The sequence below is a fragment of the Mytilus galloprovincialis genome, chromosome 1 (assembly GCF_965363235.1).
Source record: "Mytilus galloprovincialis chromosome 1, xbMytGall1.hap1.1, whole genome shotgun sequence".
In the NCBI taxonomy this organism is placed as follows: domain Eukaryota; kingdom Metazoa; phylum Mollusca; class Bivalvia; order Mytilida; family Mytilidae; genus Mytilus; species Mytilus galloprovincialis.
In genome coordinates, this window is record NC_134838.1 from 125,483,438 (window position 1) to 125,495,988 (window position 12,551).

The window sequence follows — 12,551 nt, forward strand, 5'->3', positions numbered from 1 at the left end:
AAGTTAACAATATATTATTCAGTAACAAAGAGTGCTCACAGTTGCTGAAAGCAAGCTTGATCACTATAAAATCATTCAGTCCTACTTTTAATATTGGTTGCTGGACTTGAAACTGGATTTCATACAGCAATGTCATAAACAGTTAGGATACAACTATTTTTATTTTGACTGATAAATGACAATTGTTGGAACATTTTATCACTAGGACAGTTTCTCATTTATTCTTGTATCATTAATAGATATTTAGAAAACCATTGATTGTGTATACTCCACAATATGGCAGCATAAAAATGGGTAAAGGCAACAATTTACCCCCCAAAAAAGATCTTATACTGTTTTACAGTTACTTAGTAAACATTATTCAACAAGAGTTGACTTGTATTGAATGAGTTTTTAAGACTGAATATGCTGTTTGTCTTAAGAATTATATGGATTTCAATCACTTACAATGAATATTCGAAGTTCATTTTCTAAGTGTGATGACTGACTACATATCTAGTACAGTATATAATATATTCCACAGGACATTTTAAAATCTCTGAATAGTAATTTAAAGTTTTGGTTAGATAAAAGACTTGAAAATTACTTCTGAATAAATTCAGAAAGAAATTTTCACAGCAATTTGATATTATGATTATGTTAAATTCAAGTCTTGGAAACTTGCTTTACTTATTAGTTGTAATTGCCTGTATTCAGCTTTCAATGACTTAATACTCTTAGATCAGTTCTTTAAAGTCCTTTTGTAATTTGGGTTATGTGCTTTATATATGGATCAGAATGAGATGAATCAAGCCTTTTTCAACTACATTTGTCTGACCTTGATGGATTCAAACAGGACTACAGTAAACTGTTTCTGGAGGCAGCAATAATGTAATAGTTCAGTTCAATGTAAACCACATTTGATGATTTTTGGTATATGTATAAGCATTAGCGTATCTTCTTTCCATGGAAAATATATGGTACTTGATTTTGAAGTCTTTGAGACGTGTTTAACTGCACCTAAATGGTAATTCAGGGGTTGTGGTAGGTTGCTCTACAAGTTTTGATTGAATCCAACTAGGCTTGTAATATGGTGGTTAACCATAAGTACTTCAATATTTTGGTTCATGATTTTAAGGGATAAACATATTTGCCTATTAAACTTGGTTTCGTAAGGCTTTATTGAATTAGAAAGGAAAGACAATTGGTTTTGAGGTCAATGGTTATGTTCACAACAGCAATTTGGTTCTCAAATTATATCTTTTGAACCATTCAACTGATACCAATCTTCATGTAGAAATCATTCATAGGACGAAAAGACCCCTTTAGATTTTGAGGACATTGAGCCAAAGATCATAGCTGCAATAACTGAAATAGAGCCAAAAGATTACTTCCCAGATGTTATCTTTTAAAACAATATGTCTAACCTACTCTGAACAGCTTAGTAGTGTTGGGAGAGGAAAAATACCCTTGTGGAATTTTGCTTCATTAGGTGACTGACTGCAAGATCCTCAGGGGTAGTAAAGGTTGCCATCGTTCATTAGTAGTAAAGTCAAGGTCATATTATCTACAAGCAAACTGGAATGTATTTATTTCAGACAATATCCGTCGAGTCTTAAATCAGCTTGAAAAAGCTCATTCATAGATGCAATTAAAAAAAATGCACAAAATAAGTACCCAATACATAGACTTTAAAAATGCAACCATGGTGCCTCTTAAATCTTATCTAGATGCTTATAAGTAAGCTAAAAGAGAGGCGAAAGATACCAGAGGGAGTCCCTGGACAGTCAAACTCATAGATCGAATATAAACTGACAACGCCATGGCTAAAATTTAAAAAAAAAAACCGAACATATAATAGTACACAAGACACTACATAGAAAACTAAAGAGTAAGCAACACGAACCCCACCAAAAACTGGGGGTGATCTCAGGTTCTTCAGAAGGGTAAGCAGATCCTGTTCCACATGTGGCCCCCGTAGAGTTACTCATATTATTACAAACCCGGTAAATAGATAATAAGGTAGGTCTTATTAATGAAAGGGAAGGGGATTGTAGTTGCCACGTAAAATAAGGAACATATCAGATATGATCTGAACGGTTATTTCATAATGGTCAACCAACTCGTGATGACATCTGTAAAATTTACGAATGGAGGATTTCAACTTCACCATTTGGAACTCTTGGTTTAATAGCTTCCTTGTAAGCAGCTTTCTCTTTCAAGGAAATACAAGCCCGGTAATATTGTATCAATTGGGAGATGTATTCTAAGTATGCTGGCCAAGCTGGAATGTTGCTACATAGAAATGGAAAGTTCACAATTTGGGAATCTGAAATCATCTATTTTGTCTTGAAGTTTTTGTTTTCAACCGACCCTCATTGTCAATTTATAGATGTAAGTCAAGATATCAGACAGACTTAACTGTATCTGTTGTATCCTTTATTTCTATTTCGATGGGATAGACGAATCACCAAGTTTTTAATTATTTAGTGAGAGAACATCATCTAAATAGCAGAAAATAAAGTTAAAGGATATTGCTAACTGCTCATCTTTCCTCCTCAGAAGTTCCTGTATGAAGTCAGCCTCATAATTATAAAGAAACAGGTCGACAAGGAGAGGGCACATTTGGTTCCCATTGGAATGCCGAAAATATGTTGAAAAACACGTCCTATAAACGTAACAAATATGTTGTCAATGAAGAAATCAAGCATCTTACTAATGTCAATTTCAGAGAAATTTTTGTTTGAATCATAGTGATCCTTTACAAAGTAGGGTTTATCCCTAAGTCAAGATAGGCAATTCCTTTTGTCAAGCCTTCGACTTTTGTCTTACATTCCGAGTTTTTGAAATTTTCATAACTTAAACTATTCTGTATTTCTACAAAACTTTGACAGTAGCTTGTTTATGATCATAAGATAGTATCCAGAAATAGATTTTGTAAAAATAAAATCCTGTTTATTTGACTTATAAATGGACTTATTTTTTCTGCCCTTTAACATTACATAACTCTGTGGTTATGGTTTTGAAAATTTTAATAAGTTTCTTAAACTTTCCTGGATTTCTACCAAACTTGGACAGTATAGATTGTTTATGATCATAAGATAGTATCAAAAAGGAAATTTTTTAAACAATTTTTGTTTCTTTCTTATTTTACTTATAAATGGACGTATTCTAAAATTAGTTTTTCTGCCAGTTAACATTACATTCACTCTGCTGTTAATGTTTTTTTTTTTTTTTTTTTTTAATTTTAATAACTTTCTTAAACTATCCTGAATTTCTACTAAACTTGGACAGACTTGTTTATGAACAAAAGCTTGTTTGCAGAAAGAAATTTTAAAATATAATTCCAGTTTTTAAACGACCGTAATAACTAACAAAATTTTGGTCGTATATTGGTATCACGTCGTCGTCGTCCGAAGACAGATGGTTTCCGGGGCTTTAGTATGAGTAAATAGAAATCAGTAAAATTTAATACTAGTACAATGTGTATTACCACAAAAGGACGGTTATGATTGATTTTGGGGGTTATGGTCCCAAAGGTTTAGGAATTAAGGGCCCAAAGGGGCCCAAAATAAGCATTTATCTAGTTTCAGGACAACAAGTTGTGTATAAGTATTTCAATTGCTCTGAAATTGTTCCACAATGTTTAATACCATAGATATGATGTTGGGATTTATTTTAAGGGTTATGGGGCAAATAGTCTATGAATTATGGGGGAAAAAACAAGCATTTTTCTAGTTTCCGGACAATAACTTGTGTGTAACTGTGTGGATCTCTCTGACATTGTACCACACGGTTCCATATTACAAAGGGAAGGCAGGGATTCAGTTTGGGGTTAATTTTCCCGAACATGTAGGAATAAGGGGCCAAAAGATGACCAAAAAGAAACATGTTTCTAGTTTAAAGACAATAACTTGTGTTTAGTGTATGGATCTCTCTGAAATTATACTACAAGGTTTCTTACTACAAAGGAAAGCCTGGAATTGAGTTTTGGGGTTCTTGCTCCAACGTTTCACTAAGTTTGTGCCAAAAAAGGAGCCCAAATAGGCATTTTTGTAGTTTCAAGTCAATAACTTGTGTTTAAGTGTAAAATTATAGCACAAGTTTCCATACTACAAAGGGATGGTTTAGGAAGGGGGTTGGGTTATGGCTCAAATCAATTTTTATACGTGCATGTAAAACAAATTTCGTTGTAGAAGGGTCTAAATACAGCACAAACAACATTTTCCAAAAGACCAAAAAAGTGAAAAAGTATATTTAAACAAAACGCATTTGACTAACAGGTCGAACAACTGATGTTCTTTAACCCTGCTGACTGCCATTGGCGATTGCCAAATAAAATTGATCACAAGATGTAACAAAATGGATCTTAATATAAATTTAATACCAAACAGAAAACAATTAACTTGTGGCCACGATGTTATGCCACAAACATAAGGTGTTAATATTTTTTTGTATACCAGATCCGGATTTCGACAATAAATGTCTCTTCAAATGTCTCTTCAGTGATGTTAGGGATCGAAACGGTATTATATATATGTTTAATTACCACCCTTACACTGCTTGAAAATTATGTATTAAGAAATGATGATTGCCTTGAGATGATTACTGTAATTGTTTTTTTAGAAATAACTATTACAGCCGATTTCATTGAGTGTGTAGACAAAGGTAATAATTTTGGTTAACTTGCTTGTTAGCTGAACCGTGAAGTCATTATTAGGTAAGGTAAACTACCCTCCTTTGAGAGTAGACTAGTCCGACAGATACTATTAACCAATCCATCTGTCTGTTGGACTTGATTACTTCGAAAGGAGGATAGTATACCCGACTTAATAATGACTTCACGGTTAAGCTTACCAAAGATATTACCTTTGACTACACACTCAATGAAATCAGCTGTAATTAATATTAATTTTAACCATGACTGTATGTCATTTATATTTTAATAATTTGTGATGTAGTTATTGTTGCAAACTCAATTAGAACCATCACGAAATTGGTTGGCCGTTATGGAATAACCGTTTCACAGAAGATATCGGATATGTTCTTTACGTAACTGCAATGCACTAAATATATAGTCTAAGCTTTGGCAAATCAAATTTCGATGGAGATTATTTGACTCAGCCTCCTCAATCATGGTCTTTTTACTTTGCAACTTTTGCATATTTTATACGTTTGAGGTTGATTAGGTCAGTTTACGGGTTTAATTTTATGTCATGGAGGGATACCCTGGCATATATGCTTAGTTTCTTTCTATTAAAATAAATCTTGTTCCTGTATGTTATTGAAGAAAAATTCGTAAGGGTTCCACGGAACCCAGTGTCTCGCCTACTTTTGCTGTTAATCGCAGACTCAACAAAAATGAGGAAAAACATCAATAAAAATTTCCCTCTCGATACTAGTGAATGTTTTGTTTCTGGCAAAAAAACTAAGTCCATTTATAAGTAAAATACGGAAAAGTGGAAATTTATTTTTACAAAATTTTCTTCTTGATACTATCTTATGATCATAAACACGGTGGGTATGGTTGTCCTGCGAGAGAACGTTCTGTGCTGGTGATTCGGTCCTGACGGGTGCTGGTGATCAATGAAAAAATGTAAACAAAGACGAAAATGATGATTTTTGACGTTTTCACTCATAAAAAATGGAAGAAAACAGTTGAGATTTTTCAATTTTGTTTCTTATGGGTTCATATGTAAACCATTAAAAAGTTGACTCTCTAAACTGTTTCAGTAAGCGTAACACAAAAATGCTCATTTTCAGAAAATCTAGCACCGAAAAAATAAAACAAAAATGCTCATAGAGTCCGCTTTCTACACCGCAATCCACACGACAAAACTATTTTGTGAAAAAAACATTGCAATTTATTAAAATTTAGCATTTTCTCAATTTCTTCATGTCCTGATACTGTGCTGGTGGGTCCTGTCATTGTGCTGGTGGGTCCTGATACGGTGCTGGTGATTTCGGATAAGAAGTTGGTCATATTTGAAACAAATGTTACAAAATCAATAAAATTGGGCAGATAATTGTTGTCAATAGGATCTATGACTCCTATTTTAGCTCTTGTGCATCCATTTGGCTGTTTAATGTGTGTTTTCAAATGATCGTAACTTGTATTACATAATTACATAAAAGGGCAACATCTGTCGTCCAATATCAGATAACAATATATAGTATCTAAAATAAGAATAGTTTTATTAAGATATATTAAATGTCCCTTACATTGATGCTTCAACAATGATCAAAGCCCATGCCGCATAGACATGTTTGTTAGCGCTCCGCATACCCCTCCCCACTTCCACCCAACCAACCCTCCTCATTCCCTCCTTCATTGTTACAGTGGTGTACCAACACAACAATTTATCACATAAAATAATAACACAAAGACACACATTATTGAACAACGAATGCTCGCAGATACTGAAAGCTAGTTCAAAGCCGCATTTTCAACTATAAATAGATAAACCATGTTCTCATATACAAAAATCCTAATCGTGTCGATTAAAAAAGTCTTAAAACTTAAGTTCACATTTTAATGTTTGATGAAGCAGAACTTTAAATGTGTGCAGTGAATCTTGTGATCACAACAGTTATTGTCATTATTATGTTTACATAAGACTTATAAAGGAATTAAGAAGGTACCAAGAAATATTTTACAGTTCAATTTAATGATCATGAATGGAAGGAAATGGTACGGAAGTTTACATAGGACAAAAAGAAATTGATAGTATTTTTTGGCGAAAGACTTAAACGCTTCTTTGCATTATATAGTACAGCTCTTCTATAAAAGCATGCAAAAAAAAAAACAACTTTGATTGACTTGCTTGCTATGTTTGCTTGGATGTTTTCAAACAATAGGTAGGCGGAGTTTCAATACATACTGGGATTTGATTGGACAAATACAAACTGACAGGAATTGAAGTTAATGTTTATTGTCCAAACAAATTCTAGTATATAGTAAACAGACTACTTACCTGTCGTTTACAAACATCCAAACAATCATAGCAAGCAATTTTATCAATGGTTTGCTTTGCATATATTAACAGAAGAGCTGTAAATTCTAAAAAAAAATTCTTGTTGTCGTAGATGGTTAAATCCTCAACAAAATCTCAATAACTTTGTTGAAACGAATAAAGGTTTTAAATCAAATTTTCGTGGACTTTTTAGCTTCCACCCTGACGAGGCATGTTAGCTGTTCGTATGCTGTTGCACCTGACGCACGGAAACTTTCACATTTCCATCTTCTTTTCTGAAATATTTTACCCAGCTCATACTTGACAGGATTGTTATCCTAGTAAAAGGTGTAACCAATGAATTGAACACAAGTTAAAAATTCCACAATACTATATAATCCATTTTATGTGTCAATTTGTTCGAAAAAAGTCGAAAAGAAGAGAGTTTTTTTAATGTCATGATTATCTGTCGCTTTCTAGATCTATGCTTAGCATTTGTTTCAGATGACATGGACTCCTCACCCTGGTGATCCTGCTGCCTTTCATAACTTTATCCGTATACATATATTAATAGATAAACAAAAGGCTGCAACTGGTATTTTTGTATTTAAAATGATTCGTTGTAACGAGAATATTTGTGGTGAATGGAAACTGTGAGGGTAAAAATCTTAAATTGCTTATAAATGTTGCTGGACCCAGTTTCGTTATCTGATCTGAATTTTCTGAAATGTGCAAGGTAGATAGACATTGGCCTTTTGATTTTTTTACTCGGTAAGTTTTGCCCTAATTGCTTGAACTTGTGCAATATTAAAGCCTATTTCAAGGAGTGTGCAGACAAAGGGAATATCTTTGGTTATCTTGCTTGCTGAACAGAAAAGTCATTGTTAGATTATGTAAACTACCCTACTTTAAGAGTAGACTAGTCCGATAAATGACACATCTTTCTGTCTGTAGGACCAGTCTACTTCGAAAGGAGGGTAGTATACCTTACCTAACAATGTCTTCACGGTTTAGCTAACAAGCAAGCTAACCAAAAATATTACCTTTGCCTACATACTCAATGGAATCGGCTGTAACTAAAAACTCTAATACATTTTAACAGACAGTGGTCATGTTTGTTGATGAATATTGTTTTTCCTAGATTCACTCTTGAAAAATCATTTGGTAACATTTGGTCAAGTAATTTCAGAAAAGATCTTTTTGTAATTGCGGACGCCAAGACAATACATGAACCTCACACGACCCCTCGACACAGGTGAGCTTAGATATGTGCTTATAGCGATTCGGGTTGATAACCAGTTGAAACTATAGGCCAGTTTTTTTGTGTGTGTAGATTTGTATTGTTTTAAACTGTTATGACCTTTTAAAGTTAAATGTAGGTGTTTAATCTAAGAATTTATTTTTTAAACTTATATACTTGTTTTATACTCAATTGGTAGTATGAAGCTACGAGATATTTTATTTTTTGAAATTGACATATTCTAGTCTGCCCTTTCATAAAATAGTGAAATTTTTTTTAGTGTTCTATCGAACTTTCGAAAAAAAAAATACCTGATAACCGTTCAGACAAAAAAAATTATGTTGCAAAAATCTTACAGATACAGCAAGTAGTTCTTAATAGCTATAAGATACATTTTTCTTTTAAAATACAACTTTTAAATCTTACGGGAAACTATTCCGAGCTTAAAACTTTCACTGTAACCTCGCTCTAACTTATCCCCCATCCCCCCCCCCCCCCCCCCCAAAAAAAAAAAACCAAACAAACAAACCTGCAATACTATTGTCATTCTTACAGTCAGCACTTAATTGTTCACAAACAAATGTGTTTTAAGCTGCTAAGACATATGATTCAAACGCTCAGAAAGTCCTTTGTTCTATATTTTTGCTCTCCATTTTTATGCAAAACCTTTTACATTTTTATTTTATGGGTTATTGTTGAAGGTCGTACGATGACGTATGGTTGTTAACACATACTTCCTTTGGTTTCTTATGGAAATTTGTCCATTGACAACAAACATACCACATCATCTACTTTATATAAGTATTGTATAAATTACAGCGTATTTTGGTGATCTTGCAAAATGATCGTAATCCCGAAAATCGTAAACATATTTTCTTATCTTAAAAGGGAGCAAGAAGGGTTCCATTAATAGGCCAATAAATAAGATTACAGTTAATTTAAAAAAAAAATATAGGGGTATTTTTTTCTCTCATAATAACAGTAAACAGATTCACAACAATGTCAATTTCAAGAAAACTGACAACAGTTAATTAGTCAATAACAGTACAGCATCAATGATCTTGAATATATGCCACTTTTAACTAAAATATAAAGGCACAGAACCAGGACATAGGAGCACAGAACCAGGACCGTTTTTCTTATCACCAGCACAGCGTCAGGACAATTCCGTTTAACGAACTTGCACGACTTTTGCAATATATTATTGTTGTAATATACTTTGCATGGTACTTATGACGCATCAGAGAAAAATTAAGCAACAAAACAGTCGTTTTATTGCCGTTCTGATACAATGTAAACAAACCCACCAGCACAGAATCAGGACCCACCAGCACCTGACAGGACCAAATCACCAGCACAGAACGTTCTCTCGCAGGACAACCATACCCACCGTAATAAACAAGCTTCTGTCCAAGTTTGGTACAAATCAAGGATAGTTTATGAAAGTTATTAAAATTTTAAAAACTTTAACCACAGAGTGAATGTAATGTTTCCTCGCAGAAAAACTAAGTCCATTTATAAGTAAAATACGGAAAAGTGGAAATTCATTTTTAAAAACTTTTCTTCTTGATACTATCTTATGATCATAAACAAGCTTCTGTCCAAGTTTGGTACAAATCAAGGATAGTTTATGAAAGTTATTAAAATTTTAAAAACTTTAACCACAGAGTGAAATGTAATGTTTCCTCGCAGAAAAACTAAGTCCATTTATAAGTAAAATACGGAAAAAATGGAATTTAATTTTTACAAAATTTACTTCTGGATACTTTCTTATGATCATAAACAAGCTTCTGTCCAAGTTTGGTAGAAATTCAGTATAGTTTAAGAAAGTTATTAAAATTTCAAAAACTTTAACCACAGAGTGAATATTTGTGAACGACGCCGACGGAATGTAGGATCGCTTAGTCTCGCTTTTTCGACTAAAGTCGATGGCTCGACAAAAATGGTTTGGGTTTTAGCCAGATGACCATGTGAAAATGCTATCACTTTGCGTCTGTTTTACGTTTGTCCGTCTTTTCTTTAAAAAATCTTTAAAACTACTCAATGGATTGAAATCAAAGTTTTTCTGCTTCATCTGTAGGATTCACCATTTGGCTAATTATGGCAATAGGTAAAATAATCAGCAGTAAAGGGTCGGTTTATCCTGAAAACTTACAGAAAAGTCTGGTCGGTGGTTTTGGAGTAATTGCCCCAGAAATGTATGTTTTTTGTGTGCATTTACTTGCCATCGTTTTAAAATCTATCAGTAGTATATTAATAGCGTCAATTTCAAAAATGATCAATATGACGAGTATATCCACCCTTAAAATTCGAGAAAATCTAATTATTAATTTTGGAGTTATTGCTCTTGAAATGTTGATGTTTTCGCCATTTTATAATTAGGATTTAATTTATATGTCCCCGACGTTCTTATATTGTACTGTTACACCACTGTCCCAGGTTAGGGGAGGGTTGGGATTCAGCGAACGTGTTTAACCCAGCCACACTCTGTTTGTATGGGCCTATCCCAAGTCAGGAGCCTGTAGTTCAGTGGTTGTCGTTTGTTGACGTGTAACATATTTGTTTTTCGTTCATGTTGTGTACATGAATTAGACCGTTAGTTTTCTCGTTACATTTTTCATTTCGAGGCCTTTTATCATTGACTATGCGGTATGGGCTTTATCAATTGTTGAAGGTGATCTATAGTTGTTAATTTCTATGTCATTTGGTATCTTGTGGACAGTTGTCTCATTGACAATCGTACCACATCTTTTTTTTTTAATATAGGAACCAGCCTCTGGTCCACCGTGTACCACTAATACAAATGTTTGGTTGATACGTCTATTTTGAATCTCTTGGGCGTTCTAGTTTAGAATTCATGTTTGTTATGTATTTATTCATTGTTTTGTAGTCGCCTGTAACGAACCTTGCTGCTTGCCGCTATATTCTTTCTATGTTTCTGAATATTCCTCGTTGAACGTATCGGAGAAATGTAAGCAGTTGTCTTGCATTCCTGTAGTCTAGACTACCTTATGAATGTTCCTTCTGAGGAAACATGAGTTTGCATTTTCGCATTTGCTACAATTGTATAATACGTGGTCAAATTGTAGAAAAATCCGTCCATTTCGGAACAAATCTCAACTTAAGTAGTGTTGTGCTTATCAGCCCAGACTCCTAGTAAGTATTGGTTGTTCTAGATTTATTGGCGTAGTGGGCCATTAAGCTTATAAAATCTCTGGATTTTGTTTTTGATACTTAGAAAATATAGCATTGTTTTACGTTACATCGTTTTCCCCTTTTTTTGCCCAATCTTCTATGTTTGCTAGATTTTCTTACACTAGTTTGTGGTCATTTTCTGTTTTTAATGGTTATGTATGTAGTAAACAGTCCTTTAGGTATTTGTCTTAACAATCCCTCCTTATCCTACATAGATAATGAATGATCGGTGCCTTGCGAGTTAAGTTTCATGTCTCCCTTATGTATGCCATGAATAATTAATTTAACAATAACCAACATTTAGTGCTTAGTTTATACCACATAACTATTGTTAAGCCGTTTAACATGTTTAAGTGACTCTCACAAAAATTTGATATCGGGGTCCTTACGGACATGCTGTGAGGCGTTGTTTTGGATGTAAAAGATTTGTTTTAGCAATTACTATTAACTAATGATTTACTAATGTACTGTGTATATATATATTTCAGGTACCAGTCATCCTTATTATTAAAGATATAAACCTAGGAAGATGTTGACTTTCATTTAACTATAATGTGTGGTGTTGCTGTCATTTTAGACATTATTTTATATTTTGGTGAAAATTTAGTTTTCAACAAAAAGGCATAAGTTTAAGATATTTTATTTATTTCAGGTTCATTTCGAAGCTGCAGTATTTATTAAAAGTATTTTTGTTTTATATTCGTCGCGTGGGAGATCTAACGAAACCCGCTTCGAGGTCACATGTGAGTGACCTTGTAGGTGTGTCTTTTTCGACTAATGAAATTGAGTCTTCGATGATCTTGAAAGTTTAACGTAAGGCAAAGGAATGTAACTCATTTTATTTACGACGAAATCGTCAGTCAAAATAATTCATAAACTTTTTTGATTGGCCTATTAATAGGTCGTCAACTCATTTGCATATCTTTATAAATTCATAACTTTTAGTTCACTCACATGTGACCCCAAAGTGGGTTTCGTTAGATCTCCCACGCCACATATCAGAAAACGGGAGCGATGAGAGATCGGTTTTTAATTAGATTGCTACATCTATTGCAGTGCATTCAAAATTCTGACCCTATAGTACTTCGTCCCGATGTTTGTTGTTGCAAAAGACCCACATTCAAATGATCAATGTATAAGGAGTGCAAATTGAGAACAAAAAATTAAGCATTCTAAAAATCCCT